This window comes from Furipterus horrens, unplaced genomic scaffold, assembly GCF_987537825.1.
Source record: "Furipterus horrens unplaced genomic scaffold, mFurHor1.1.pri manual_scaffold_1, whole genome shotgun sequence".
Taxonomy (NCBI): domain Eukaryota; kingdom Metazoa; phylum Chordata; class Mammalia; order Chiroptera; family Furipteridae; genus Furipterus; species Furipterus horrens.
Window position 1 is genome coordinate 162,836,993 of NW_028327171.1, and position 15,703 is coordinate 162,852,695.

The 15,703-nt window shown below is 34.6% G+C and overlaps 1 protein-coding gene across 3 annotated transcripts in view; it reads left to right on the forward strand.

Annotated features, from left to right (window-relative positions):
* XIRP2 (xin actin binding repeat containing 2) overlaps window positions 1–15,703 on the forward strand; it is a 73,147-nt gene that overhangs the window by 34,360 nt on the left and 23,084 nt on the right. The window lies entirely within an intron of this gene.

Consider the following 15,703-nt stretch of genomic DNA (forward strand, 5'->3'; position numbering starts at 1 on the left):
AAGACTTATATTTTGGGGACAATTCTTTGCTCTGGTTGTCAAATAAATTAGTTGCATTTAGTACTGCTTGCACAAATAGGAGGAAAACAGAGGCAAAACACAAACTAAACTCCATGACAACTTGTATTTCTCAGGAAGAGAGGAAGAAAGACCTTCTCTACAAGTCCTGGCAAACCACTAGGTGTTCTCCTACTTCTGTTAAGGCTTGCATGAGTAAGACCTGTCAAAGCCCCTTCTATGTGCCTCTACCCCAGGCTCCCCTGGGTCGAGATACAAGAATGTAGTGGTAGTGGGTTTCAGTGAGACCTCTGTCTGCTGGTTTCTTTATCACTCTAACCTGAAGCAGGACATGTTTTCAGAGTTCCTGACACATCACCTCCTACCTCTTCCCTGACTAGATAAGAAACTCGAATCAGCTCACTGTCCCTGTTAGAATGGGATATGGAATCTCAGTGGGAGCCCTGGTCACCTAAGTAATCTAAGCCCTCAGGGGTCCTTAAATCTGGTAGTACACAATACTCCCCAGGAAGCCCAGGTAATTCTGATTTAATTGTTCTTGCAAATGATCAGGGACGAGGGCATTTTATAGTTCTCCAGGTGTGCCAATGTGCAGCAATGAACATGACAGTACAAACTGGAGCCAGGATTTGTTCTCTCAGAGATGATCACACCCCTCTTAGTTTCTCATCTGAGGCTTGTCATCTGCCCACCTTCTTCTTCACTTTGAAAGCAGGACTCTTCTGTTTATATTGACATTTCTCTTGAGATACCTATTGCTGTCAAAGAATAGAACAAGGGACTGCAGGGAATAGAGAAAGCTGGGGCTTAAACAAATATCGGTGAATATAATAAATGTCAATCAGCCAAACAACTAATTTACTATTGCCCCAAACCCAGTTAACTCCTTTGTTAATGGCAAAAAATATTGAAATAGTTTCTGCATATATACAAAGATGTTCTTGAATGTTAAAAATAAACTAAATAATAGAATCATATAAATGAACTAAAGAAAAATATCAAAACCTTAAAAATACACCAATTAGAATAAAAATAAACTAAAAGAATTTAATGGAATTATTACCTTAGGCCACACTAATACACCAATAATTAATTAAAACTGAAATTTAACTTCTTATGGGTTATTGTAGTCATTCATTAAAAAAACCTTTAATTATATGAGGTTATATAATCTATACACCTAATGCCTTTTGAGTTCACACCCTTGATATTTCTGTACACATAATATCATTTTCTAAAAGAAACAACTTAATTATAAAATGATAAACTTTATTAAATACTATAAACATGCCCATAGTCATTTGGCTCTTTACAAAACTAAACCAATGTGTGGTCTTCCTTAAGGGTTACACAGTATGCCCATAAAGTACAACAGGACTGTTTTCTGTGATCTGCTGGCATCAATCATATTACTTTAGAGCCATACACTATAACTCTCAACCTCTGCTGTCCCCAAATGAAAATGATGGTAATTGCTAACTGTCTGCTGAGGTGTGACCATAAAGTCTCAGTTGTCCCTCTGCAACTTCCAATTTCAGTTTCTCTCTGCAGAATGTGTTGGTATATGAGCTCTCCCACTAATACAAAGAGGGACTTACTCATCCCTCCCTGTGGCCACACTGCAGGCCACCCCCCGATCCCAACCCACCCCCCGATGCATCATTATAAAGGGAAACTTGTTTCAATCACACACTGTGCAGACATCCACAAAATGTTTGCCTAGGTCTTTTGTGAAAACTCTATGTCTTGGTGAAATAGGGTAGTCTGCCCAGTGTGTGAATTCAGCCTGCCATCTTTTACTGTGCCGTGAATAACCAAACAAACTAATCAGCCTGGTGACTGGGAGTGGTTTAGAAGTATCACCATATGAAGGGTGCCCTGGCACTGTTTCTCTGGCAGTCAGGGCCTCCCTGGGTGGTACAAATGCCCCTCAGTAAGCCTGAGATGCAAGTACAGGTTCAAATGCTTCCACAAAATCCTGAATTGGTTACTTTTCTGTCTACAATTCATCTTATTCGTTCTCTGAAATAGGATTTGTAGGAGCAATCTTTACCCCAATTATTGGAGAACCACAAGCACAGCTTCTCTTCTTCTCAATGACATAGTGGGATTCCTATTTCTGTAAGCCTATTCATTCTTACAGAACCCATTTTCAATTTTATTGCAGGAGACAAGCACACTTACAGATATACCTCTTATGTCTTTAAAGTAAAATGAATTGGGATTTCTTTAAGAAAAATGAGTGGTGGTACTCTTATCTCAGGGCCAAGAATTGTTGAGGACACATCGTGAGGACCCTTTCCCCAACAACACAGAAGCACAGCACAGAGTTTCATGTTCTCAGCATTGGAACAGTTGTTCTCAAAACATTTTTGATGTTGATAAAGATGCAAAACACAGATATTTTGTTATAATGCAATTTTATGTTTTTGGTTTTTTTTTTTATGGGAGGGAATGGACATTTAGGGAATGTTGGAATAGAAAATATATATTTGTATAGCCCCTTCTTCAATAGGAAGTCTCATATTAGTTCAAAAATATAAATTTGCTCTTTGTATAATTACACTTAAAAGAATATAAACAATGTTATAATACACTAAATTTATTTTAGATTGTTATAATAAAATGGCAAGCTACAGAATTTTAAGCTCTTGGATTTTGCTAGTTTTTGAGGAGCAAGGAAAATCATGATGAAAGGAATCATTAACATTGCAGAATCATGTTTAGAGAACTTAGTAAAATATGCAAAATGTTTTCCCTCATAGTTATATTTATGAAAATGGGTGTTTTCTGTAAGCACTTGACATAAGAAGATATTATTAGCTCTTGCTGCTTTTTTTTTTGGAGCTGGTATTTCTCAAAATAAACTTATCATCATGGGTCTTTGAAAATAATTAGATTGAGTCAGGCTTGTCTATTCTTTGGGGTTATCATTTATTTAGTTTGCATAATTACAAATGAATTATCATGCTAAAAAAATAAATTAAAATTAAAATTAAAAAATAAAGCAAAGGAAAAACACAAAGCCTGAGAAAAGGAAGTGACATTAAGAAATTCTGTTTGCTGCCCTGACTAGGTGGCTCAGTCAGTTGGAGCGTCATCTCGTACACCAAAATGTTGTGAGTTTGAGTCCCACTTAGGGCACATACCTAGGCTGCAGCTTCATTCCCTAGTTATGGTGCCTATGAGAGGCAACTGATTGATGTTTCTCACATTGATCTCTCTCTCTCTCTCTCTCTCTGTCATGTGCATGCACTCGCTCTCTCCCTTCCTCTCTCTCTAAAATCAATAAACATATCCTAGGTGAGGATTAAAAAACAAGAGATATTCTGTTTCTATTGCAGAGATATTGTTTAGGAAATTCATTTTTTTCTAGCTTCTATGCAAATGTCAGCATCACAGAACATGTAATAAGATTATATCTTCTTCTAACAGGCTTTTCTAGTGTTTGTTCTTTATCTGTCTCTGTTCTGAGTAACCTCAGAGGTATGGTAAGCAACAAGTTATTTGTTCATCTCTTCAGGAATTAGTGGAGGCTACTTTATTTCCAATCCCTTCAGCAGGACAGGGCACATTATTTATCAGCCACTAGATTGTTACAAACAGGGAGAGCCAAGCACTCAAACCACCGTCCTTATTCTTGGGTCAATACCAGAGCCTTCTAGAGACATCAACCTATTGTGGCATTTGAAATTCATTTCTTTTCTTCAGAAGACATATTATAATAATTAAATACTATAATTCATCATATTACACAGAATGCAGAAACATTTGGGGGAGATTTTGGAGACTTTGATGAAGTCCACTTTAGATTGGGGTTCATTTTATCAGCCAAACATAAACATTTGTACCATTATTTCAAAAAATCAGCTAAGTCTCTCCAAGTCATATTTCTTTGTTTTTATTTTTCTTTTGGAGGATCAAAAAGAATTTTCCTTTTGTCCCCCAACTCCTTTTCTTCCTGTCTTTATTTTTTCTAGGGCTTTTATTACTATATAAGATATTATCATGAGAAAGTATACCGTCAAGTTTGGGTATAGAAAATAGAGAAAGAACAGCAATAATTTGTGAGAAGTAGGGTGTATGAAAATAATGGAGGAGAGAGTTATAGACAATAACATATAAAACTACTGTTTCTATATCAAAGTCAAATGCAAATATGTTGATTTCTTCCTATAAATCTCTGGTGAGACAGACAATATCATTTTGTACAAAATGCAGATCAAATTACTTAAACAAAATGATCATGGGGTCTGTGTTAACATCTATGCTCATTATAATATCTCTTTTTATGATTTTAAGTGTTTCAAATACCACGATACTTGAAATAAGTTTTAAAGATCTATCATTATTCCTTCTTATTAAAGCCTTTTTAAATCTCATCTGCTCTGTCCTATCCTTAGAGAACAAACTTGGGCTTCAGTCATGAGTTTCCAGAAAGTGGGTGGGTGTTCTGTCCTTTACAATGCACTGGTAAGCTTAACTGGGACAAAATCCAGTACAGGTCAAAGAGTATGTCCTTAAATTTCATCTGATTTATTTCTATTAATCCATAGGAGTTAACTGGCTCAATTTTTATTGCTTGCTGATGTATCTTTTCTTGTAAAATGAAACTATTTAAGCATCTACTTAGAGCAAATAATTCTTTGTCCTCTTTTTTCCTAAGAACCTCATTTCAATTTTAAGAACACTTTAAATTCTGATATTGGTTTTTCTACTTGTTGAATCTTTGCACTTGATGATAATTATGTTGATAGAAATGATGTTCTCACTGAATCATCAATCCTCAGATAAAGAAAGCAAAATGTGTAGTTACCTGATATAGTAGTGAAAAGCATATTATGATGAAAAATCCAATGATATTTTAAGAATTAATATGCAATAAAAATTACTGCACATGATTATTATTAAGATATTTTGTAACTGTAGTTCTTTAGCATATTTAGTTACTTAAGGATGATGGCCCTCCTTCCTTGTCCTTACTTCATTTTTTAATTAAAAATTTTGGGAAATATTGGTTATATAAGTTTCCAGCATACAATTTTGTAATACATCATATGTATATTTCATTATGTGCTCACCACCTAAAGTCTAATCTCCTTCCATCACCATCTATTTGACCCCCTTTACCCTCTTCATCTCACCCCACTCTGCTTCCCCTCTGGTTACTGTTGTCTGTGTCAATGAGTTACACTGCCCACCCCACCAAACCAATATCTCTTTACCAAATCACCTTTCCTGTTTAAACCAGGCAGACTCTGATGCTTGCAATTGGAAGCTAATAGAATATTTAATCACTTCGATCCATGGTATCAGTTCATGAAAGATTAAAAAAGATCACAAAGCCACTCTCTGGTCATGTCTCTATAAAAATACTTTTACGTTATAGGGACCAGAATGATTTGGAAGAGTCACATTATGCACAGGCACCGTTTTGCTTCTCTCTCTGAATAACCCCTCCCACATACCCAAATACAGTACTTCTCTAGTTGGGAGGGAGGGGGTGTATGTATGGGAAACTGCTTCCTTTTTAATTTTTGGGTTTAATTCCATAATGAAAATATTATGGTAAAATTCATTGACATAGCCATAGACAATCTACCTTCATTCAATCTTATTTATTATTATTATTTTGGGGGGCCTCATTTACTATGTTACTGAGTTATTGGGGACATAGCTGACACAAAGCAAGTGGACAATGAATATATGTTAAGTAAAGACACCAAACTTACTCTTCACAATAACCTTCTGAACTAGGTACTATTATTATTACATATTTTTGTGCAAGAAATGGACACATGGAATGTCTAAGTAATATCCAAAGAAAATGAGGTCCTAACTAGGAAGGCTGACTTCAGAGTCGGTGACTTCACTTTTTTATTCAGCTGGTAGTGGTTAAGCATCCACCATATGTCGAGTAGAAAAGATTCAGCGATGAGTATGATATTCACTCTATCAGAGAAACAGCCATATAACAAATAATTATAACTGTAATATGGTAGATTCTATAAGAAAAATGTAAGTGAAGTTTGTTGGGGTGCAAAGAGGTTGTGATAAACTTACTCTGAATATAGGATTGTCAAGAAGGACATCTGAGGGCAGAGGTTGCTTCAGCAAAATAGCATGATATTGAGACATAAAGCCTGAGATGTGGGCAAAGACTAGATAATAGAAAACATTATAAGCTATGTTAAAAGTTTTTTTTTAACTTTATTCTAAGACAATCAAGAACCATTGAAGTAACTTGCACAAGAGAACAATATGAATAGATATGAATTTAAGAAAGACTTTTATGGCTCTATAGGATTGATATAAAGGGAGTCAAGGTTAGATAGAAGACTATATATTACTCCTATAGACTACTGAAATACTAGATTAAATATATACATGAGGACTTAAATGAGTCAGAAGTTCTAGAGCAAAGAGGGCATAGCCTCAAGAGATAATTAAAGATAGAATTAGCAGCGCTTATAAATCAATTGAATATTGGTGAGAAAATGGTAGTAATGAAGAGGTATAATAATTCTGTTTCTCTATTTAAATTTTCATTAATTAACATAAGATACATGTTACCTCTGGTTTTCTTTAGATTATTTTCAATCTTTTTGTAAGCTCTTTCTTTCCAATTTTACTGCTCCTTGAGACTCTAACTTTTAGCCTCTTTTATTGTATTTTATGTTTATTTATATCCTAGTGCCTCTTTGGTTTTAAGATGCTGTACGTCTATGTTAGTTTGAAACATTGCATATATGTATATTTCTTTTTAACCTACATCCAAATAAAACTTCTGGAAGACTTTTTTACTGGAAACTGAATGTTTTTATATAATTCTTTTTTTATTTGTAAAATAAATATAATTTATATAACTAATATGTTTCATGGTCCTGTTGAGAGTGCATCTCCTACATATTCTTTTTATGAATCTTCAGTATTTTTGAACACTAGAATCTGCTCTATAACTAATACTTTTCAGACAAAAGAGGACATTCAGAATTCTAGGAGTTAAAGCAGGAATTGCTTACTCAGAAACCTTCCCTTTTGAAGTCAAATATTTCTACTTTTATATTAAATATTAAAAAGTGACAAGTTTTGCTCATTAAGGCCAACTATGACCAAAACATACTTATTTTGAATCAAGAAAAAGTTGAAATTAATTGAATGATGACACTCCTCTCATAGATTTATACAATAAACCTGCATAGTTCATGCATCTGTAGGTATAACAAATACGTTGCAAGAGAATTTCAAGCTAACTGAATCTTTTTATTCTATTAAATACAAATGTACCTATTTTTATATTTTGTACAGATATAGACATAGATGGAAAGATAAATGACTAGTAGATAACTAGGTATATAGACTGAAAGATATATAGATAGATCGATAACAGATAGATAGAAATACAAGCACAGAAAATTTTATGAAAACAATACCAACAATGCCTAGCACAATGTTATGGAGATGGTTGTTGCTCAATAGCTGTTGTCTGAATAAATAAATGGATATGTGAAACTATATAAGATCAGTTATGTTTAAGGATTCAGTAATTTTAAAGGAAAAAGTCACCATCCTAATTTCTTTTTATGTTTTTCATCACCAGTTCCTTAGGTGCCAACAGTCCAACTAGTACACATTCATAGTTTTAGGCAAGATTATAACTAAACCATGTAAAACTGGAAGCTTTACTTCTGAGTATATTGAGTTATACAAAGAATCAATACTAGAGGGCTTTGATCAAGGTGGTGGCATAGGTAAATATGGTATTAGAAACCTCTCTCACCATGTCAAAATTGCAATAAACTACAAAAAAAACTATCATTCAAAACTGCCTGAAATCTAGCTGAACAGAAGTCCTGTAAATAAGATACTAGTATATATATATATATGGTTTTTTCATAAATATCCAGCCATATAGTATGAAAAATAGAGATATTTATTGAAGAAGAGAGAAGATACAGGAAACATTGTATAGGACTATAATGCTTCAGTCCCCTTCAAAGTAGGCATCTTGGGACCTCACACAGTTCTCCCAGTCTCCCTCAGTTGCCCTGTTATATTTTCCTGAATCTCATTGGAGGTCTGAAATCTCTTCCCTTTCAAAGATTATTTTAGTTTTCAGGAAAAACCAGAAGTTGCAGGGCTCCAAATCTAGGCTGTAGGGGGACTGAGTCACCTGGGTGATTTGATGTTTTGCCAAAAAACTCTCCACGAGATGTGATGCATGAGCAAGTGCATTGTCATGATGAAGCTGCCAATTAACAATTATCCATAGCTGTGGCCTTCTGAACCATGTGAATGGTTTCCGCTGAGGAATGTTCAAGCTAAATGCAAAATTTGATGCAGATTCATTGCTCTACTCAGTCATTTTGAATGCAACACCACGCAGTACACATATTCATTAAAATCCCAGGAATTTCTCTTCAAGGGGTGGCACAGGACTTACTCAGACTCACTCACTCTGAGCTCCAGCACTGGAACAAAATTTCAAAAAGCACCAGGACCATATGAGGAGGAAGTTAATTGTCTCGCTTCAGGACAAGAGCTGGAGGGGCAACTTTCTCCCAGGCAGAAGTGCTAGCAGAGGCCATTGTTCCATTGCTTGACCCTCCTCCTACAGAGGCAATAGGTAGGTACCATACCTAAGTCTCCATCAACATGGCTATCACTGTTAGCCTGCCCTGGTGATTCCCTGAGACCTTGCCCCACCCAACTTGCCCATCCAAATGTTTCCAGTGCCTTTTCCATATGAACTGCCAGTCTTGGCTCATACTACAGAACTTCCTACAATCTCTCCAAGGTTCACAAACCACAAACAAGCAGCATCTGGCCTCAGTATGCCCCATACCTCTTGGTAAGTGGCCCCAGGCCTGGTACTAGCTGAAGCTCACCTTAGTTTATAGCTTGGTCCCTCCCAGGCCCCTCCTGCCCAGAACAAGTAGCAACCATCTGGAGATCACTTTGTAGCTTGCTCTAGGTGTCCTGGGCAGGGCACAGGAAGGAGTTGACCTTTGCCTGCACCTCCTGGGAGGTCTCAGAGCCAGAAACCCAGAGGGTAGCTTTCAACTGTGCCAAAGCATCACCTAATCACCTCCATCATTGACACACTCAGTGGGCAGACTCAGTGAGCACCAGAGCCCCAATTAATAGAGTTCTGCTCTGTGTGATCACTGCCAGTTCTCACAGGTGATCAACCTGGAGGTAAATCTCTTCCACTGACAGCAGTCAAGGTTCAACTACAACAGGTGGTTGCACATATCCCACACAGGGAGTGTAGCTAGAGTTCCCAGCTCAGGTGACTGGGGAGCCTGTGCCACTGGGCGCTATAAGACACTTACTACACATGGCCATTCTACCAAGACTGGGAGATGTAGCAGCTCTATCAGATACAGAGAAACAAACACAGGGATCCTGCCAAAACAAGGAGACAAAGAATCAAGTCCCAAACATAAGAACAGAACAAAATTCCAGGAAAATAACTATACAAAATGGAGACAAGCAATCCACCAGATTCAGAGTTCAAAACACTGGTTATAAGGATTCTCAGTAACCTCAGTGAGAACTTCAATAAAGAGACAGGAAACATAAAAATGGAGATAGAAAACATAGAAAGAACCAATGAAATGAAGAATACACTAGCTGAAATGAAGAAGATATTGTAGCAAAACAAAGTAGAATAGATGTAAAAGAGAATCAAACCAACATTTTGAAAGAAAAGGAAGCAGAAAACACCAAATCAGCACATTTAAAAGAGAATCAAAAAAAATTAAATTAGTTTAAGGAGCCTCTGGGAAAATTCTAAGTGTACCAACATCCATGTCATGGGGCTTCCAGAAGGAGAGAGAGAAAGAGAGCAAGGAATTAAAAACCTATTTGAAAAAAATAATGACTAAAACTTCCCTAACCTGGTGAAGAAAATAGACATACAAGTCCAGGAAATAAAGGAAATCTTAAACAAGATGAACCCAAAGAGGACCACACTAAGACACATCATAACTGAAATGCCAAAGGTTAAAGATAAAGAGAGAATCTTAAAAGCAGCAAGAGAAAAGTAGTTAGTTACTTACAGGGGAGTTCCTTAAGACTGTCAGCTGATTTCTCAAAAGAATCTTTGCAGGCCAGAAGGGATTGGCACAAAATATTCAAAGTGATGAAAAGCAAAGATCCACAACTGAGATTACTTTATGTAGCAAAACTGTCATTTAGAATGGAAGAGGAAGAAGAAGAAGAAGAACAACAACAACAACAACAAGGGGAGGGTGAGGAGGAGAAAAAGAAATGAATAATTAAATGGTAATAAATACATATCTATCATTCATATGTTCATTGCAGCATTATTTATAATAGCCAATATATAAAAGCAATGTAAGTGTTCATCAAAAGATGAGTGAATGAAGAAGTCATGCATATATACAATGGACTATTTCCAAGGTACAAAAAAAAAAAAAAATAGAATTTTGCCATCTGCAACAACATCAATAGACTGAGAGTATTGTGCTGAGTGAAATAAGTCAGACAGAGAAAGGCAAATGCCATATGATTTCACTTACATGTGGAATCTAAAAAGTAAGATAAATGAACAAGCAGAACAGAAACAGACTCATAGATGCAGGGAACATTTTGATGGCTGACAGGTGGGAGGGTGTTTGAGGGAATGGATGAAAAGGTAAGGGAATTAAGAAGTACAAATTGGTAGTTACAGAATAATAACGGGGATATAAAGTACAGCAGAGGGAACATAGCCAGTAATATTGTAATAACTTTGTACGGGTTCAGATGGTTACTATATTTATTGGTGTGATCATAAGTGATATAATGTCTAATCACTGGGTTGTTCAGCTGAACTAATATAATATTGTACATCAACTGTAATTGAAAAATAAAAAATTATTTAAAAGATCTCTAAAGTTCTGAAATTGCCTTTATTCTTCTTTCTCTTTGATATTTTTCCTTCTTTGTGTAAGTTAAAAATAAAGGTAAGGTATTGTTTTTCATTGTCATCATAAATATCTCAACTTCATTTTTTGATGTCATAGTAATTCTGCCCAATGTGTTCGACTGCTGTTTTTATAAGATGCATGGCAGCATGACAGATCCATCAACTCAACAAGTCACTAAAAATATTAGCATGCAAACTATGCTATTAAAACCTTTTTGTTAAAAGGCTATTTGAAAATATATTTTCCTATTTTGAAAGGTTCTTTACATTTGTGTATATATATGATTGCTGCCTTTGTGTATATTTTAGTTTCTGGATACAGGCTTCTCCTCCTTCTGTTGATGCCGATTACTCTTATAGCATCACAGTGTTCCCCATATTTTTTCATAGATTTCTGATCACTTGCAATTTTATCAAGGGGCCTCTTTCTAACTACACTTTATAAGGTGATTGACATGTTATTGTTATACACATTAGCTTCAGTAACTCCATCTACCAATTATGAAATGCTCAGGATCAAAAACTGTCATTTGAAATACCAAAAAATAAAATTCTAGAATTATGTGGAAACATTTTAGAATCAATTTTAAAGTAGTTATTTATAAAAACATAAAATGTTCACAGTCCTAGAAGAAAAATTTTACTATTTGCTCAAACATTCACTCCTTGATATTTTGATGGGCATCTACTATGTAAGGAAGCTAAACATTGGGATTTGAAGATCCATGAGTTCAATTAAAGGAGAGTTTCATATTTTCAAAGAATGCCTGTGAAATGTGATAGGTAAATAACAGTTTTGTACTGACAGTACAGAATTTTTTTTTTTTAAAAAGGCAGAAATAGATAACTCTGGCTAGAAAAGTTGGGAAATTTTTCAAAGAGAATATTATATTTCAACCAAGACTCAAAAGTGTGTAGGTGACTGTGGAAAAAACCTTAACCTGGAGCTCAAACCCTAGAGATGTCAAATTTTATGCTGTAGGTTTTTAAAGTAAACTTTTTAAAAATAAAGAGAGAAAACTCAAGGCCCAAAAAAAAGTTCAGATTTGAATATATCTAAATCTAGACAAACACAATATACTAACCACAAATTTTTATGCTCATCACTTAAAAAACTGATTATTCTTTTGAACCTTCAATTCATTGACATTTTTGCTAAGATAAATAGCATGTTTTTTGGTATTGTTTATATTTGTTTGACAAGGATGAGAATAATATTAATATGTCATAACTCTCTAGTTTTATTAAAAATGATATTAGTGATGGGTAAAATTGCTTAATTACTGGCATTGAGCATGAAATGCTTTTTCAACTCCAGTGATGCAGTTATCATTAACTATTCTGTCAGTCTTTCATCACATTTTTTTTCCATGGGCTCTACTTTTAGGAATCAGAATAATAGTGAGTCATCATAAAAAAAAAGTCTGTTCTTTTCTTTCCTTACTCTTTATATTAAAATGAGTTTGCTTTTTTCTTTTTGTAGAAATGTACCGTGCCTTTTTCTAGAATGATAATAACAATAGCAAGTTGGACATGTAGAATGTGAACTTTTTCCTATGCTGTAGAAATCTCCTCAGAAGAGGTGTATATCAAGTATAGATTTTGTAATGTATTTGGCTAATACATGAGTTGACATCAGATTAGTATGAGCTATACAAACATCATGATATTGTTTTTCAATTGTGTCACATTTTCTCCTTTAGATTCTAAAATTAGAGTACATATATCATCTGTTTTTATTTTTTAATGGGTGAAGGGGATGAATAAACCCAGTTTAACTGTGATTTAGTGACTTACTCAAGATTAGGACGTACCTAATGGTGGAGGGAGTTAGTACTGATCCCCCATTTCTGGATCTTGTTAATCTACCTGTGACAAAAACTATATTTTGTTTCTTGCAGCCTTACCTATAGTTTAATTTAATTTTAGGTAGCCAATGTCATAAATTGTTTTGTATGAATTTATATATGTTGTTCTGGCCAGAATGTTTTATTATATTTTATTTGATTTACTTGATTTCTTCCTGAGCATTATGATGTTTCATCCTTTTACCTAACTCTACACTTTACAGATACCAGCAATTGGGAGGAAAGAAAGTCAGATTTAAAATCCAAACAAAATAGTTGCAAAATGATGGAAACAAAATCTTGCTATATTTTAAGACAAACTTGATGAAAATTACACTAACCAGGGGTCAGTAAAATTAATGCATTGACACAAATATGCCAAACTAATGTAGCAATTACTGTTTATTTAGTAATAGCATACAAGTACTGAAGTAGAAACTTACAACTCTAAACTTGTACTGTTCATGTGTGTCATCTGTTATGAGAAATATATATTTAAAGATGCTAGGCATGGAGGGTTTTTTCTCAAGTAGATAAATAATAAGTATAAAATGTTTGTTCCAGAAAATGATATTTTTTAAGATATGTCAAAGATACATTCATTTACTTCCAATGTTTTGCATTTGTATTTCTCAACACACAGATTCACATCACTCACTTCATTCTTTCAGCATGACAATTAGCAACAAGTATCAGACTAAAATTTCTATGTGTTCCAGGCAGGTTTTTAAAAATGTCAACTTGGTGTTAAATATGAGTGAGTGATGGGAACAGTAATTAACTGGGAAGCATGCGCCATAACTAAAAAGGTTGGCTGCCATTTTGGAATGTGAAACCAGTGTTGCCAAATCTTCAAAGTTTTCAATAGCAGACAGAAATCTTTATTTTTGTGTGTGTTAACTAATTCAAAATTTTGAATCCTTTGAGTGGGCCAAATAAGCAAGCCTCTGGGCCAGAGTTTGTCCCATGGGCCTCTAGGTATAGATGTGATTCAATAGCAATGGTCATGGTGCCCTTCAATAAGATTCTTGGGCCCTGGCTGGTGTGGCTCAGTGGATTGAGTGCCGGCCTGCAAACAAAGGGGCTGCCTGTTGGATTCCCAGTCAGGTCACATGCGTAGGTTGCGAGCCAGGTCCCCAGTTGAGGGCATGCAAAAGGCAACAACACACTGAAGTTTTTCTCCCCCCTCTCTCGCTCCCTCCCTTCTCTCTAAAAATAAATAAATAAATAATGTTTTTTAAAAATATGATTCTTAGTGCCGGTCAGGTTCCCACTCTGCTCTTCCACTGTCTGTTTAATTAGTACTTCTTATTTCTTAATGTGTCATAAGAAAGCCATAGAATTCTCCCATTATATACCTAAAGATGGGAAGATGTCACAATTGAGAACAGTTGTCATACAAAGAGTTGATATTTACACCCATGCATTTCTTCTCTTTGCAGTCTTCAATGATCATTATTGTTCCCTCCAGCCTAATGTTTTGAAATCCTTAAGTAAAACTTGATTATGCAAAGCTTCTTATTATATGGAATTATGATTCTTTCCATTTAAAGCAAAAAATATGGTTTATTTATTTTCTATACTTCCTCTTGAGAAAGTAAAATACACATTTTATTCATTGTTCTATCCCCAATTTCCAAAACAGTCTCTGGCAAATAGAAATTTGGATAAAATTAAGTTACTAACAGTAGTTTGCTATTTTAGTCATTTATTCACTAACTAAACTTTTCCTTAGCACAAACTGTGTGTTAAGCATGTTATTAAATGTCATTTGATATATGTGGATCATTAACATGGACTAGAAAACTATTCTGCTTGGGAAAAAATTACACTGGTCTTCAATTTAGTGAGATATAATCTACATTTTTCAGCTTTAATGCAGTATAATTGAAAAAATATTAAGATATTTAAAGTATACATCATGATGATTTGATATATTATACATTGTGAAAGGATTCCTCACATCTCTTTAATTAACACATCAAATGAAATGTAATCTACATTTTAAAATGTGAACCTCATAAATTTTGCTTTCAATTCTCTGTAGAACTTTTGAGAGAGTATCAACTTTTTTCCTTAATTCTCTTTTCCTAGAAAATTGTAAATAATATCAGATAATAGTGTTTGACTGATGCTCGGTTAATCAAAACTTTAACCCTTCTACCAAATACACTGGTGGGGGAACCACACACACTAAAAGTACACTAGCAAATACATGTACACATATGTATACAAGTCAAGAACTCATGAATTGATTTTAAATGTATCATTGGTTTAAATGACAGAATTTGATAGCTTAAAATATTTACCTCTATGTAAAACATAAACAAAACAAAACTTTGGTGCTTCTATTTGAGTCATAGTAATAATAAACCTTTGCTCACTTGACTATGCTCTGCTAAGTCAAATTTTTAATAATCAGACCTCAAAATCAGTATCTGTTAGTCATGTTGATATCAAGATAAAAGTGAACTCCCAACTTTAAACAAGTTTAAATATTTGTGTTCTTGAAGAGTCATCTGTCCTAAGATTTTTAGCAGCATATCTACTGCTTCATCATATTAATCAGCCAATCAATCGATTGTATACTTGCGTCAGACTACATTCTGTGGTAATAGCAGGGTGGGGTGAATAAAAGTAACAGGAGCTTTAAGCTTACAATTCAGCCAGGGACACCTGTGCTAACCAAAATCAAAACTATGCTTATGTATGAAGAGAAAGAGATAAACACTAGCACAATATGGTCTGTTTATATTGCTTATATTTAATGATTACATCCTTCAGTTGAACTCCGGATGTGTCATGTAACTAGATTGCCAACTTGAAGACGCCTTTCTGAAACATGAAAAGTTGGCTTATAAACAACAAAATACATTTATTTTTCACCAAGGATTTGCATTTT